Raw genomic sequence first — 7,631 nt, 5'->3', positions numbered from 1 at the left:
TGTTTTGTTTTAATAACCTTTTGGTTACAAGAGAAATTGCGTTTCAGAAATGCAAGATCGACGTTATTGTTGTTCGTAGTGTACTGGTAATACTGACCCCAGACTGAGTTATGCTTTATAATTGAAATATAGCAGCTATACATTCCAAGCGCAAGAATACTATCCAATTTTCTCGGTGGCATGGTTATAGTATATTAAACAAGTAGAATTTTCGTGCACGTCCTATATGACCGTATACGTTTCGTGTTCTGGGCCTCATTTCACAAAACTCTCGTAAGGCTAAGGTCTCGTAACTTTTCTCGTAGCATTTGTACCTGGCATACTGTAACATAGGAGGTGCAAAGGCTACGAGAAAAGTTACGAGACCTTAGCCTTACGAGAGTTTTGTGAAACGGGACCCAGGAGGAGAGGAGATGCATTCAGAATTGAATGCTAATTAATCTACGTGGTTATTTGTTTTAGCACGTCCCCTGGGATATTGTCTTAGTATCAATTACTTTTCTTTGCCATGTGCTTGCTGTGTTCTCTTCCTCATCAGACTACAAATCTTTGATAGCGTAAGGTATGTATGGTTTGTAAATAAGGACGTGTTCACTTTCATATTGGCCAGGGGCTGAAGGGGTGCTGTAAATCCAACCAGGGGTGGTGGTATGGTGATCTACCTGCAATTGTTAGCGATCTATCGTTTATAATATGTATCGTCCTATAGTCAAAGTATTTTAGATTTAATTACTACTTATCTACCTGTAATACTCTAGATGTTTTACTGTACTTCGCTGACAGATTTTTATACTTACTATTCATTATTATGTATATTTATTGCTCTCGTCACGATATGGCTGAAATATCGCCGATGTGCCGCTAATTTTTAACTCACCTTCAAACCGGATGATCGAAATAGAACAACACACAATTATTGTTATCGCTATACCTTCATTGTGCAGAAAACCCAGTGATATTTGGTTTTCTTTCAGCAAAGCACCTTTTTCTGATTTTACAGTCTTCCTGCATCCTTCATCATTGGGTTTGGATCTTTCGGACTTACGCCTGAACAATCGAAATATATTTTAGCAACACAACCATTCCCATGGCAACAGGAAAAACATTTGCAGAAAGAACAATCTATTATACAGTTTCAATGACTTTAATCATAAATTGTTCTTATTTCATTTGTAAAGCCTAGCTCATTTAAATGCCACACTCGTGGTCAATACATTAACTGAGATGGAAATTTGACAAATTATCCATCAGTTCTCTCAATCAGTCACAACAAGCATTAGCATTTGTTTCACGACATCTAAACCCACTTGTGCAACTTTCATTCTTGATTTCTTGTCATCGTTGAAGGATTGACTATAAAGAAAACCTAAAACGGCAAATTATGAAAACAGGAACTCATTTAGAAACTGATCAAGTTCAATTACCGAAATTAACAGTATTCTATTATTGTTCCTTTCGTGTATTTTCATTTTCGAGAGTCCCATAGCTTTCGGGCTTAATCCATGCGAACAGGTAAACGCAATTTGAGTGTTAACAAAGCAGCAAACAAAGCAGGTGGAGAGCGTTTTCGGAGGCTGCAGGAAAGCAATAACCATAAAAGCGGACCCGTTGCTCTTATGCGTATATCAGCCATGTACTGTTTTTATTGGCCAAAAGGGTAAAATTTGTTTCAACATGCCCGAGCTAACATAACATAAGATCATCGTAAATGTTGATTTGTGTGTTTTGAATAACGTTTCTTTTGCATCTTCCCTTTTTCTTCATCTATGTTGCTTCAAATTAACTGTGTTATACGCTGGGTGACTGGGTGATTTTAGTTTTAAGCGGCACTCAGCAGTATTCCAGATATATGGCTGTTTGTAAATAAGCTAGTCTGAACCCATATAACCCATTGAACAACAGCATGAGCGTCGATCTACGCAACTGTTACACGGTGGCATTTGTCGAGCAGCAAGTCTGACTACCAGACCCGGTTAATCATGCACGGGTTACAGAAGATCAATTCTATCCAGGAGAAACACAGCTGATATGATATATATTTACAAACTGAACCTTCAAACTTTCTGAATAAATATTTTTAAGGCTAGATTTGGATTGATAATTCTTTATACACACGTGTGTCTAATTAATTTATCACAGTTTAAAAAACTACCCAGCTGCAAGAACCTGTTAGAAATCAACCATCTTCACCTGTTGACTCAAAGCTTTCGGAGCAGGTTTGTAACCAAACTGCTTTTACATCCGTGGCCAAAATCAAGGGTGCTGCTGAACACAACTGTTATGACTTTTCACACATTTTTGTTACCCAGTTACCATCAAAAGATCATGTACGTTTACTTTTACGCCGTTGACGTTTCCTTAGTGTTGTTGGGGGATAACGTTCTTGATGAAATAGACACATGAATCCTGATCATTGGTGTATGCTTTTATCATTATCCTTGCGCTCAGGTTTCAGATGCAAGCAGAATGTTAGATGCGGCTCTTTCATCGTACCTAGAATGTACTACAAGGCAAAAGTTATTGTGATTGATTTGAAGTTATGTATGTGAAGCATCAACTGATATTTGTTTATGATTATATGATTATACCTTCATTCCACAATAGGTCTGCATATGGCACATTATAACATGAAGTCAAAATAAAATTCATTATGAACAGTCAATGATGTGCATGACACCAAGAGCATTGAGGCGTGCATGACACCTGCGGCTCATAGAGTCAATCAAACGTAGTAAGAAGTATTATGAAATGGCATTCCATTTCTTAGGAAGCCCGCTGACGCATTACTGAGGCATTTGGCCAACGTCGCAATCTCCACTCTCCATTTCGTCAAAGACGTATTCCAACGGGAAGTGCAGACAAAGGGGCGACATTGTGCCGCAACAACAACTGAATGTCTGTCATTCATAGGCCATTTTGCTGAATATATGGTACTGCACGTTGTTCTGCGTGTTTTCTATGGAATTTCAGTTTGGCTTGTTAAAGTCAAAACAACACAGTTTGATGAAAAATTATCGACCTGTTGTTCAATGTCCCCATGTATTCACACCAGTAAAAGCAAACTTAGCGGTATAAGGGTCCCGATCGGGCATTTCCAACAGAGATTTCAAAGGAGTGTAAAAGTTCAATGATCAATCATAGAACAGTCAGTCAAACTTCCAGGATGTGTCAGGATATATCTAGTCTGTTGTTTGATTCAATTCACTATTTTGACTTAAAACAAACGTTTCTATGTTTTAGATTTTTTGGTTGTTGTTTCTTGCTGGTTGCTTTCACTGACCATTTTGAAAGTGTCATGGTGCCTTCGGTGAGCATGATGGGCTAACCTTTCGGCGAATACCTTATTAACAACGCTCTGTCCTTGTGATTCATCACAATATGCTCATGGAATGGTCGGAATCCTGCAAATGTAACAAATGGAATGATTCAACACATACGCACGCACGCACACACAAACACAAACATAAATAACTAACTAAAAATAAAAATAACTAAAAAATCCCAAAAGAATTGGCCTGAATGTTTGTAGACAGAATCAATTTTAAGTCCATCCAAAACTTTGGAATTGTGAGATCATTTTCGATCGTATGATCATGATCGATTGCAGAAAAATAATATAATCAAACATTTCGTCAGATGGCCAATCGCTTTTGATCTCTTTATGTCATTGTGTCTTCATACGTTCAATGTTCGTGATGAACTCGATGCCTAATAAGACACGATGATTTCCCATCTGAACTCTATACAAGGGACATGTGCATATAGATTCCGAGTGACTTGAGACATCCCACGAGACTGTATGGCATGAGGGATGCCTTCGGCTTTCCGGTGACGACTTTCTGTACATGTCGGGCACTGTTCCGGTATGTCCAGACTGGTCTTTCGCCATTTGTAAGATGACCTGTATACGTTAGACATTGGACAGAAGCTTGGTTGTCATAATGTGTATGGTTTTTACAAGTTCTGATGAAGGAGGCAAAAATGAACTTATGAATAAAATGTGTGAAAATAGAAATACTCATATTTATGACGATGACAGCAAGAACATAGTTCAGATTAATAGTTTAAGGGTGTCATGCCATCTTTGGTTGCGGAGAGGGTTTCAGGATTCCAGGCCTCAGTATTCCATCACAAGGGATAAATATTTTATTTCACGAACTTTGAAGGATCTTTTTAATATTGTTAGCTCTCATTTAATTATTGCATTTTTAAAAAGAATTAGATTTGCTAAATGAATTGTAAATAGATAAATATTTTATGCCTGGAAGTCCGAATTAGGAACTCAGAGTGTTAGTGGCTGTATCCTCGAGGGGGGTTAAAGCACTGTTGTCCTCCCGAGAGGGTACGTAAGTCCCAAAACATTTGAAGTCAAATTTGATCTTCCAGGTTTTTAGTCGTAGTATTTCTGTTATTTTAATTTGTGGCTAATCTTGCATACCGTCACCAGCAGCTGAGGGGATGGTGTAAATCCAGCTAGAGACCATGCAGGTAGCAGAAGTACTGCAAGTCCCCATGGCCCCTAATATGGTGATCTACTTTCAGTTGTTGGTGATCTATATAGCCTGTTTTTATATTGTATTGTCTGAATGGGGATATTAGTTTTAACTTTTCACCCTAGTTTTATTTCTTATTGTGATATTCTAGTTGTTTTACTGTCCTTCGCCGACAAGTTTTTGTCATATACATAGATTCCATTTTTAAGAATGCTCTCGTCACGATATGGCTGCAATACTGAGGATGTGACGTTAAATATTAACTCATTCACTCACCCAGGCCTCAGTGTGGCTTTCAAACAGCTTAAAACATGTGAGTGAATGATTTAAGATTAAGTCAAATCGGCAATATTTCAGCCATATCGTGACTTTAACAAATGCTAAATGCCAACGAAGGACAGTGAAAATAAAACAGTATCACAAAATCATTTAAAACTAGCAAGCAAATATCTTTAAAAGTAGACAAAAAAAAATGGACAGTGCAATAAAAATGGGCTAACAACTAACTGAAATCGACTGTGCCTATACACATAGCGGAGTGACGTGCATGTCTATGATCTATGTTTACCGGCGTGGCACAACTGTGGCACAAAAGAAACGGTAAGTCCCAAAGAATGGCATATACATTTCCGTCTTCGTCTATGGGTGACTTCTCATGTAGTTTCGTAAATAACACTAGCATAAAGTCATTCAAGCAAGAACCGTCACATCATGCATGATCCTGTAAAAGTTACTTCCATACCATAATTGTTGTTATTCCATAGCGACAGTGTTATTCCATCAACAGCATATCGCGGGTTTTCATCACTACCAAGGATATTTAACTATTGTATCCATTTTTTCTGTCCTAGCGACCCGTGAAGGTCCCGGGGTATGATAGGCCTTCAGCAACCCACGCTTGCCATGAAAGGCGACTAACGGGATCGGGTGGTCAGTGAGTGAGTGAGTGAGTGAGTGAGCTAATATTTAACGTCGCATCGGCAATATTTCAACCATATCGTGGCGGGAACATAACACTGAAATGGAATATATGTGCATTATAAAAGTCTGCCAACAAAGGACACTAAAACAACTAGAATATCATAGAAAAGAATGTAAAACTAGTAATTATACTTATAACAGTTTATCTATAGAGGACAATACAGTATAAAAATGGGCTATAGATTGCTAACAACTTAAAGTAGATCACCATGCTAAGACCATGGGGACTTAGAGTACCTTTGCTACCTGCATGGACCCCAGCTGGATTTACATCATCCCCTCAGCCGTCAGCAATTTGGGAAATCTAGCCATATAATAAGAAGACACTTATTCTACGATTAAAATCGTGGAAAGTTTGAATTTACTTTGAATGTTTGTGGACTTCCACAGGAGGACAATAGTTTTACAGCACTTAAACATCCTTTGAGGATACAGCCACTAGCAAGCACAATTATGAATTTAAACTTCCAAGGATAAAATATTTATCTATTTACAATTCAGGTAATAAATTTAATTCTTTTAAAAATGCAGTGATTAACTGAGACCTTGTGTTATTAAAAAGATCCTTCAGAGTTCGTGAATTAAAATACTGATCCCTTGTGATGAAATACTCAACACGGTCAAGCAGGATATAGTTGACTGTGATTCTTTCATCACAATGGATACAAAACGGAGGATCCTCACCTTTAAGCAAATATCCATGTGTATATTTTGTGTGGGTCATACGACATCGTCGCATAACGACCTCTTGAAATCTGGACTGACAACCCAAGTAGGTGTAACTACTGCAGGGTCTTATTTCATGTAATTTATTTATACCCACTTCTTTTTCATCAGATCACGGATATAAGATCTAATGGTGGCTTTATAATCACTGTCAGGCTTAAGAAATGGTGTCACAGATTTGTTGCTTTAGCAGCAAGGTCAGCAGGTGTGTTACCAGAGATTCCTACATGGCTGGGTAACCAACAGAAGACGATGTCGTATTGGCCAGTAGCAAGACGATTATACAATTCTATAATTTCTATTAAAAGTGGATGTTTGCAAGAAATATGTTTAATAGCGCGAAGGCAAGAAAGAGAATCGGAAAAGATTACATACTGCTTATGTTTAGGGTGTTTTTGAATATATTCAAGAGCTGTTAATATGGCGTTTGCTTCACCAGTAAAAATACAGCTATTATCCGATAATCTTGAAGATATTGTTCTGGATCCAATGAAAGTGGCACAAGCCACTGCGCCACTGATCTTTTTAAATGTGGTCTATGTTAGGTCCACTTGGGGCCTAACCAATTGCCAAGGAGGGGAAGCAGAAATTGCTGGCAGCAGAAATATGTGGTTTTATTCTTAAATCAAGATTCGGACAAGAGGTGATTTATTATTGTATAAATCCTCATACAGAGGATTGAACACACATATGCAGGGTTTGATTAATTGGAATACAGTTTTGTTAATACTGTAAAGCTAATTTTATGCGTCGCTGATATGGTTCATCAGTCTCGACATACAGGCTGTCAACAGGTGAAGTTCGAAAGGAACCAAGACAAAGTCTTAGACCTTAATGATGGACAGAATCTAATAGTTTTGAGTTGCTTTTGCAGGCTCCACCATATACGACGGAGCCATAGTCAAGCTTGGAACGGACAAGTGATCTATATAGGTGTAGAAGGATAGCTTGATCACCTCCCCACTTTTAATTAGACACGACATTTAAATACATCATGTGCCTTCAGGCATTTAGTTTGTAGGGATTTGATATGTGGAAGAAACGTTAAATGTGAGTCGAAAATCAGACCTAAGAATTTGGCCTCTCTGACAGCTTTGATGAGAGTGCCATTTACCAGTTATGTGGTTTATATTTATGTCAAAAATGTATGCACTTAGTTTTTTACTTAAAAAATGTAAAGCCGTTTTCACGACACCATTTATCTATTTTGTTTAAACATACCTGCAATTGCCGTTCAACAGTATGCATATTTTTACCACGACAAGAAGTATTAAAATCATCCACAAATAATGATCCATCAGCTGAATCGGTTAAAACCTTTGATAAACTGTTAATCTTTATGCTAAATAAATAAGGTGACAGACAAAATGCTGCCCTGTGGGACACCCTGATCCTGATTGTAATGATCAGACAGGGTGGAACCCACTCGGA

Source organism: Haliotis asinina, chromosome 5 (assembly GCF_037392515.1).
Source record: "Haliotis asinina isolate JCU_RB_2024 chromosome 5, JCU_Hal_asi_v2, whole genome shotgun sequence".
Classification (NCBI taxonomy): Eukaryota; Metazoa; Mollusca; class Gastropoda; order Lepetellida; family Haliotidae; genus Haliotis; species Haliotis asinina.
The sequence above is the reverse complement of the archived record's forward strand: the minus strand, read 5'-3'. Positions refer to the sequence as shown.